The sequence below is a fragment of the Dendropsophus ebraccatus genome, chromosome 3 (assembly GCF_027789765.1).
Source record: "Dendropsophus ebraccatus isolate aDenEbr1 chromosome 3, aDenEbr1.pat, whole genome shotgun sequence".
Classification (NCBI taxonomy): Eukaryota; Metazoa; Chordata; class Amphibia; order Anura; family Hylidae; genus Dendropsophus; species Dendropsophus ebraccatus.
Genome location: NC_091456.1, coordinates 85,046,087 through 85,056,489, shown reverse-complemented (window position 1 = coordinate 85,056,489; position 10,403 = coordinate 85,046,087).

Genomic DNA, 10,403 nt, shown 5'->3' with positions numbered 1-10,403 from the left:
TATTAAATAGAAACTCTATTTGGGAATCCCCTAATTTGTTCTGTTCATGTAAAAAGAAGGTCACTGCTTGCTTCTAAACCATGTTAGTGTTAACATCTAATGTGAACAGGGTGTAACCATCTTTCCATTCCATACCCTTTAGTTCTCTGATTAAGAAGCTAGAATCTTTTAAGAAGGGAGTGAGAGCCCTACTTCTTATAAACAGAGGTCTATATAAATTCACTATAAGGCACTCAATGTCAGAAATAATCATCCAACCCGATGGTTGCATGAGATTTTTTTGGGCACTTTTGACAGGTGATAAAAGGAGAGTTTTTAATTTGTCATTGATCAGAAAACTCTTTTCTTTTTTATTTAGAAATATATACTTTTCAAAATCCTGTTACAGATCTGAGGCAGCTACTGCTAAATAACTCTCATCCGCAAGTATTCTAAACACCCCCTTCAGATAGATTTCTCCATTCTATACTACAATACTGCAGAAACCTGAAACTTGATGTGGCACTGATATTAGCACCCCTTACATTTAAATTGTATGGGAATATATTCTAAAAATCACCTTTGGTCAATCATAAACGAGAATCGCCTGTGAATTGTGGGTGCCCATGTGACATGAATTAACTAAAGGATGACACATGTTGGGCCATGTTCCTTTGTCACAATGGTGAAGACAAAAGAGCTGAGGACATCACAGCTGCTATTATTAGCAAACACAAGACTTCCAAAGGGTCTAAGCCAACTCCAAAGACCTTGCCATATTGTCTTCTCCTTAGTATGTTTGGTGCAGCTGCTATGCAACTGTCTCACTGCTGATCCATTTCTCTGCATCAGCTACTCTTTAATGCCAGCATCCCGCCGCCCGCAGCATCGGGCCAAAGCATACATTACCTGCTCAGTGCCGCGGCTGTGTGAAGCTCCTGGCTCCCCATCAGCCAATCAGTGCACGGCAGCACTGATTGGCTGATGGGGAGCACTAGGTTTATCTGAGCCACATTTAAGAGTGAGAAAAGTTGATTGCTATAGGTGAAGCCTAGTTTTCTAGGAACCAGCTGGCATAGTTATAACTGGACATAAATGTTTGGGTCCAACATTTTGGATCCCCACTATTGCTGTTGTCAAGGAAATCCAAATTTCTGTTCTCACTTGCGGAGAAAGCCAAGCATGTACCAACCTTTAAAATATGACTGAATGGGTAGTTTCATTGCAGTTTCTGTTGCTTCACCACCAGTGGCTGAAAAAGTTGGATGCAGCCCTAAGACAGCCATAGGATGTATCCATGTTTTCCAGGACACATTAGGGGTGCATCCAACTTCTTCAGCTACTGGTAATGATATGCAGAGCATTCGGACGAACTAACGCATGTATGGTGTACGAGTGTTTTGTGTCTTTCCTTTGCACCTCTCAAAAGCTTCTCACTGTACGTTAAGTGGTGATGAAAGTCCCTCTGAAGTTTGACCACTAGATGTCAGTATTATTTAGTATATGTGTTTCTATGTCTTGCACAGCTGAAGTCAGTATTGGGTTATTGAGGAATTAGCCTGGATAGGACAAAGCTACCAAGGAAGGTCTATGTATCCTATCTCGCAGTGCAGGTAACTGGGACACCCCTGGGAGCTTAGCTTCACCCAGATAACCAAGACTGGGGCTTGTATGACCCTATTAGGGCACAAGGGGTCAGACCAAAGTCTACACCAGTGCTTCCCAACCTTTTACACCTCAGGGCACCCCTTGGAAAAAAACAAATTAGCTCGGGGCACCCCTTCCAAATAATGTTCTACAAAAACCGTCATTCAGTGACTCACAGGTGACATCTTCTTTGATCTGAGGCATCACTTTTCCTTTTCCTCTCCATCCGGCCCAGACCACCATGATGATTTCTTCCAGCTATGTTTCATGTCCTCAGAACCTGCCAGACAAACATCTTAGGCTCCGCACATTTCTAGCATTGTTCTTCCCTTTCTCCCTCCTATAGGCTCCCATACAGTAGTAACTGCACTGTTTGGTGTCATGTGCAGTAAAGCGAATAGGAATGTGGGTTGCCCCCTGTATGTAGGATCTCCTGCTGTACCCTCATATACTAATAATTCCCCCTGCTGTGTACCCCATGCAATAATAATGCCCCCTGCTATGCCCCTAGTAATGTCCCCCATGATATCCCCCCAAACTACTAAGCCCCCCCCCACCTGCTGTGCACTAATAGTTATTAGGGAAAAAAAAACACATCATACTCACCTAATCCGGGCTGTGTGGCTGCAGGGAGCAGCTCTTCTCTTTCTTATGGCTTCCTCTTGCGAGGGACGGAACCTCTGGCAGGCGTGATGACTTTACATCTCAGAGTCCCATAGGCTGCAGGTATGAAGTGCCGGCGGCCTATGGGAGTAAATGTAGGAGCAGGACGCTGGCAGGTCCTGCTCCTACATTCTGTTCACTTTAATGTTCCGCCAACTCACTGTGATGGCGGAACATCAAAGTGATCCGTGCATCCCTAGAAGCTGCACGGCTGTAGCTTCTAGGGATGCTCAAAGTGACAGTGTCACTATTCCCACCGGGATTCTCCCGGAAACACTGGTCAACACACAGGTACAAGTAACTTCTCACTCTTCAAGTATTCTCTAACGTTATGGCAGGGTACAATGCTACATTCGGTTAGGACTCCCTAAACAAACTCTTCTCCTTTACGCTACTCAACTCTCCAAACACTGCTCCAAACTACCTCTCTTCTACTCTAAACACCTCCTCAAGCAAGAATTAGTTTAAGCACTGAATTTGACATGAAGTACTATCTATTTGACCAAAGTGTGTTGTACTCTTGAAAGACTGCACAATAAAGCTGTTCTATTTTTGATATCACTGGGACTCAATCATCCTTTATACGCACCAGCAACCACACACATTACCAGAATACGTTGGGATTTTTTTTCCCTTTCTGTGGGTGGTGGTACCGATAGTCTAGGTGGGTCAATTGCTATTCGGGACTACTGTGACAAGAGCCCAAGGGACCCATCGCGACCTGGCAGGTCACCAACCTTTTGGGGATTACAGCCAGCTACAACACAAAGCAGGTACCAACATCACACCTGTGTGCTGGACAAGCAGTGGCATCACAACACTACCATTTCTGGCTGAGCTGTTATAACACCTATACCTTCACCTCACCACTCATGTTTGAGGTTTGCTCAACTCTATTGTACAGTATAGAAAATTATTTCAGACTGCAACAATAATCTGTAAACAGCACTGAAGAATGCTATACATTACAGATGTAAAAATAATGATGTCAAAGCACCTGAGTTGTGATATGACATCTGTCTAATATCTCCCTGATTTTAGGTGTTATTTGCTGGATTTTGGAGTATATTTAGATAATTTAAGAAAGATGCCCTCAGGAAGTGTTGTGATCTTGCACCTGGAAATAAAGAGCTAATTCACATGCTTGATACTACATGATCTTAAACATGGCATTTTATTTTTTACGAGTCCTTTCCTTTTCTCTTTTCATGTCAACTCCTATCACAGAGGATTATGAGATTTTTGGGGAAGAATTTTTCCTTTTCCTTGTCATATTACCTTCGCACATTTAAATGTATTTCTGACTAGTGTTCTAATTTTCTATATACTTTTTTGCCAATATAATATAAAAACTTGTTTAGTTACTTTTTTTCAGTCAGTACAACTAATAATAAAGAGCTACCATAAATCATAAATGTGTGCCATAATCTATACTTTCTATCAGTAGCTTGCTTACGCATATGTGACTTTTTGATAACTTTTTATTAAAATTTTTCTGGATGTGATGTGAACAGAAATCTGTGCTTTGGCAGGTTTTTGCGCTTACGCTGTTTATTATGCAAGATCAGGAATGAGACAATTTATTAGTTCGGGCGATTCCGCAAGCAGCAGTAGCAAATGTTAGTTGTTTTATTTATTTTATTTAGAAAATGGGTAAAGCGGGTGGGGGATATTTAAACTTTTAACCTGTCAGGACCTTTGACATAACTGTATGTCCCTTTTGGCCGCTGTAGGGATGTGGTTACAACCTGGAATGACACATGGCACAGCAGCTGAGCCCGTGCCATCAGGGGTGGGTCCCAGCTGTCAGTGGGCACCCACCACATCTGACAAGAACTGGGCAGAGCCAAGATCGCAGCAGTTAATACTGTGCGATTGCAGAATCTATAGTGCATATATTGTTCACGTTGGGGCTGTACGAAGCGATCACAAAGCCTCGATGGTTGCTATGACAACAGGAGGCTTCTCTGAGGCCTCCTATGTCATAGATATGGAGGCTGATAAAGCTCAGCCCTAAGGCAGTCTCAGAATCGCATGGATAAGTTATAGCATCACAGAGCGATAACTGCATAAAGTGAGACAGGTCATATTTCAAAAATGGACTCTGGTCGTTAAGGTCAAAATTAGCCCGGTCCCAAATAGGTTAATGTGGGAAAGGATTTTTTTTTACACTAATTTGTAGTCCCCCTAGGGAACTCCTATGAGCAATACCATGATTGCTCATAGAGATCAATGCAGTACCTCTGTTTTCTTCACTCGTGGTCCCTGTACAGAGGGGGCTTGCACAGAAGGGGCTTTTCTTACTATGAGAGGAGACACTTAATTTGGATCTTAGACTTTACATTAGGAGAGCTTACAATGCATTCATAGTCTTTGTGCTAAAATAGAACTAAATTAATTGATAAGTTTCCCCTTATCATTCTGCGCTTAAAGGGGTTGTGCGGTGTTTGGTACTTTTTAATAAATTGCTGCTGGTGCATATAAAACAATAAACAAACTATGCCTACCTCTCAATGCTGCCTTTGTGTCCCCCTCTGCTGTCGACAGTGCCCCCCACTGATTTCAGAGCCTCCACTTCTGAGACAAACTTGTTTCAGGAGTGACAGCCCGCCCAGCCAATCACTGGCCGTGGGGCTGTCCGTCTCTGTCAGAGATTGGCTTAGCAGGCTGTCCCTTGCAAGAAGTGTTTGTCTCGGAAGTGGAGACTCTGCAGTCATCAGGGGTATTTATTGTTTTATACGCACCAGCAGCAATATATAACAAAATACAGAATGCCGGACAACCACTCTAATAACCTCACAATGACAGAGTAAAAACAGAGTGTTAGAAATATGTGTTAGTTTATTGAAAAGGCAAAACTAAAATATTGCAGTGATATAAGTACTCAGAGCCTTTGCTGGGTAGACAGCTTCCAGTCTTCTTGGGTATGATGCCGCATGTATATTATAATTTATGATATGAACATAAAAAGGGATAATCTAAAAGAAGAATCTTCTCTTTATGTACAAAATATTTCTATTAAACAGTTTCACCTAATTTACGGGATGAGCTAGTAAGTCTGGTTCTTAAGTATAATCACTTATCCTTACCATTGCCAAGAACTTTTCTGTCAATATTTTTGAGATATGATAATCCTCTAACAATGCCAGAGCTTGAATGTGCAGCTCAGTGGAAAGTGATGTATTTGACATCATGAAGAATTAAGCATGATGTCACTGAGGGTTAAAAGGGAACCTGTCACCAACTTCATGCTGTCCTCTCTGACAGCTGCAAAAGGAAGTGACAGACATGGCAATTTAAAGTGTGTTCTTTATAAGTGAATACAGGGCTCTATAGTTTGGGTAAACTTACAGTTTGTACATTGCAAAGCGATGTGAGCTCCCACAGCTTACCCCCAGCTTGTTGGCAGCTTTTTTTTTTTGTCTGTTTGGAAGTGACATGTCATTATTATGCTAGAAATCACATCATCATTGTGGAAACTGTACAGGGAAAAATTATGAAAAGATCCAGTGGTGATGGCACAGGCTCGTTTTTGTATCAAACAATCCCTTCAATAGAGGTGGAACCTTAGCCTCCAATGGGAAAATATGACAACAGAAGCCTTGTCTTTTAAGAGATTTGCCTACATTTGCCCAAACCCTATATAATAAGGGGGTACTCCGGTATCAGAAACCTTTATTTAAAGTAAACTGTTACCCCAAGATATATAACTTACTAATATAGTTTTATTACCAATTGTACTGGTTTCAGCATGGTTTTGCAGCATTCACCCCTGACAGGAGGTTAAAGGGACTCTGTCACCTCCAACCCATCCTCCTCAAAACCATAAACTAAAGTCATCTGTAGGTAGGATGAAGGATGCTGATTCCAAATCTGTAATTTGTAGCTTTCTACTCCTTTGCATTTCATTGCTGTAAGCCTAAAGACTGGGCATAGAAAAAACTACTTAGTAGGGATGGTCCGAACCGAGTTCGGTTTCGGGTTTGTACGAATCCGAACTCTCGGTAATGATTCCCGCTGTCTGCCCGCTCCATGCAGCGGGCGGATCCAGTGGGAGGACCTCCTGGAAAACTGGGCCATAGGCTGTATCCCAGTTCTCCAGGCGGTCCTCCCGCTGTATCCACCTGCTCCACGGAGCGGGCAGACAGCGGGAATCTGATGCCGAGCGTTTGGGTTCATACAAACCCGAACCTCGGAGGGTTCGGACCATCCCTACTACTTAGCTCAAGAATATAATAGAGAGGACTACATACTCCTTCATTTGTGGCTTATAGCAAAGGAATACAAGAACATAGAAAGATTTCTTTTTTAAATGCAGATATAGAATCAGCGTTGTATACCCTACTGATGTATAATCTACTGATAACTTAAATGAGTGGGTGTTTTGGAGTTGACAGAGTCCCTTTAAAATTAATAGAACTGCAACATTTGTGTTGCTTCCAACTCCCCAACTGCTTCATCTCTCCCAAGACAACACACCACCCTCTGAGGCTTTGCTAGATTTTGTTGAGCTCTAGCCCCACCCCCTGAATGATGTCACCATCTCTGACCAACTCCATTCAGCCTACATCACCATCTCCCATATACACACATACCTATATATTTTTATTAGACATTTAGGGAGAATAAAGGCCCTATTACACCAAGCAATTGTCGGCCGTAATTGGCTGATAATCACTTGGTGTAATAACTCCTGTTAAAAGGCAACAATTAGCCAACATGCATGATGTCAGCTGATCCTTGTCTTTCAACTTGCTGAAAAAATTTGAAAGATAGCGTCGGTCTCCTTGCCGTTGCTCCTTGCTAAAGGACACCGCTACTATCTCCTATAGGCCACCTGGAAAATCGAAAGATAGTCCAGGGAGCTCCCCGATCTTACACACTTGCTGTCAGCAAGTGTAATAGAACGGGCAGTGAGCAGGGAATGAGGAGCAAGTAAGTGCTGATCTGACAGGTCATGTTTGCTTGCTCGTAAACATCGGCCCGTGTAATAGAGCCTTAAGGTGTTTGCAGCATGCTGCCTTGTGCTGAGCAATGCCATTGCTGCCAGGTGTTGCACTGTGCAATACAGTGGGACAAGATTTTCTGCAACAGCTTTGTTTGAGGAATAGGCAGGGTGGGAGGACTGTGATAAACAGCTAAGGGAAAGCAATGCATTTGAGGAATTGTAGTATTGAGCAACTGCTCAACCAGGAAAAACAACGAGGAAATATAAAACTAAGGGGCCTATTCCACAGAAGCGATAATTGGCCAAATCGGCTCCATTTGGCCTGATTATCGCTTGGTGGAATAGAAAAAATGATCGTGTCATCGGCTGATCGTTTATTTAGGGCCAGACCTAAAATCGGTCCCCCACCGTGCATCGCTACGGTGGAATAGCGGTGCGCGGTGGGCGACCGACGAGTTGAGAAGCACAGCATCCATTACCTGTCCGGGCTTCTCCTCCGCTCCATCTTCCTCCCCTGGTCCTGCGGCACAGCATCAGCAGCTCCGGAGCGGCCTGACTGAGCAGTCAGGCCGCTCAGCCAATCACTGGCCGGCACCGACGCGGCCAGTAATTGGCTGAGCGGTCTGACAGCTCAGTCAGGCCGCACCGAAGCTGATGCTACGCCGCAGGACCCGGGGAGGAAGACGGAGCGGAGGAGAAGCCGGGACAGGTAATGAATGCTGCAAGGGCTGCAAGGACATAGGTAACGATGTCCCTGCAGCCCTCGCTTAACAATCATCGTGGCCGTGGAATAGGCCCAGTAAACGAGCGCCGATCTTGGTGGTTTCAAAACTAACCAACAAAACACAGTAATCACTGAATTCAAGGAGAACAGCGAAAAACATTCCAATGAAGTACTCAATCAAGAGTCTCCACTGATGCCCCCAAAAAATGTAAATATGCAAAACAAGAGTCCGTGGAGCCTCAGTTACGAGTCTCAAAACACAGTATAGCCAGATATCTCTAGCCTGTTGCCAATGGGGTGCCTCCATGATGGGGAGAGCACCACACCACCCTGATAAATAACCCCTTAAGTCCCACTCGGTTGCGAGTATTGGAACATAGACAGGGAAACAACAGGGTGGCCCCTTTTGTCAATGTCTAACTCAAGGTGCGAGTATTGCGATCATGACAAGGGCTTGCAAAGGCAGGCCTCCAACCACAGACAGCCGTTTCAGGATATTTGCCCCTCATCAGTGTGGGGTAGGATTCTAGCTAGTTGGGGCAATGAAAAATCAACCAACAAAACACAGTAATCACTGAACTGAAGGAGAACAGCAAAAAAAACTCCAATGAAGTACTCAATCAAGAGTCTCCACTGATGCCCCCAAAAATGTAAATATGCAAAACAAGAGTCCGTGGAGCCTCAGTTACGAGTCTCAAAACACGGGATAGCCAGATATCTCTAGCCTGTTGCCATGGGGTGCCTCCATGATGGGGAGAGCACCACACCACCCTGATAAATAACCCCTTAAGTCCCACTCGGTTGCGAGTATTGGAACATAGACAGGGAAACAACAGGGTGGCCCCTTTTGTCAATGTCTAACTCTCCCCATCATGGTGCTCTCCCCATCATGGAGGCACCCCGTTGGCAACAGGCAATCTATTGTTCTCGGCTGCAGCAGCCACAATAGAACACAGATCTCATTGATCTATGCAGTATATCTATACTGCATAGATCCCAATGAGAGATCAATGTGGTTATACTAGAAGTCCCCCAGGGACGCCGCGTACGTATTTGGTATCGCTGAGTAACTATTAAATTATCATATTCCTGATCTTGCATAGTAAATGGCGATCAAAAAGTCGCATATACCCAAATATGGTACCGATAGAAAGTACAGATCATGGCGCAAAGTTGACACTTCACAAAGCCTCATAGACCAAAAAATAAAAGCGTTATATGCATGGTCATAGAGCAATTTTAAGGAACATTTATTTTTTTAAAAAGGTTTAAATGTTTTAATAGCAACCAAATAAAATAAAAGTTACACAAGTTACATATCGTTGTAATCATACTAACTTGAGGAACATGTATAACAAGTCAGTTTTACCCTAGGGCTAATGATGTCAACATAACCCCCCCCCCCCCCCAAATAAAAACAATTGCGTTTTATTTTCAATTTCATCACACATATAATTTTTTCCTGGTTTCACAGCATACTTTATGCGGATGGAACGGTTCGGCCGGCCTCCCGAAGATGACATCATTGTCCCAAGATGGCGGACGGGGGTCGACATGAATCAGGTGAGTATAGTGCATCACACTTCCGGGTCTAGCATGGGTGGGGGGAACACGGGGAAGTGGGCCATTCACTAACATAACATACATTATAAAGTGTGTTTTATTTAGTGAATAATTTTGAAACGCCACACTACCCCTATCAGGTCAAGGACCTGTACAACAATGCAAAATCTTCTTCTGTTATATAAATAAGAGGATAGAAAATATAGAACTCTGAACATTAATGCTGTAGATAAACATCTGTCCAGTTGGCATTTGCACCAAAAATAGTAGAAAAGTCAATTTCACAGTTTTATGTCAAACCTTAAGAGAAGATGCATACCACAAGGGAGGCGCACTGAGGTAATGAATGTACTGTCTGAAAACAACTAATCTTTTAACAGTCTGGTATTTTGCTTATTGAACTGCAAGTGGTGCTAATGTGCATTATGGTGCTAGAAATAAACCCTGTCACAAATGTCACACATGGCTGTGCTCCTGAACAGATTAACTCCTTCCCATCCTTCTTCTAGGTTTTACTTCCTAAAACCATAAGGTTTATATTGTTTCTATCAACAGATTCATATGGAGTGGTTCTGACATTTCCATGCACTGATTATAATTTTTAATTGTACATTTTTTTATACTTTTGTTTAAGGCTATTTTCCTACAACACCTTTTTATGTGAAAAACATGTCTTTTGATAATGACATATGTTATTAATGATCATGATCATTAATAACGTCCATCATTATAAAAAAAGACATTTTTCACAGCCTTACAGCCTAAGGCTATGTTCTCACACTGTGCTTATTATGAAAAGAGCGGTTATTGTTTTAAGTTAAAACAATGGATGTTTTTTTCACACAATGTATTGAACGATGTCAATACATTCCAGCCATT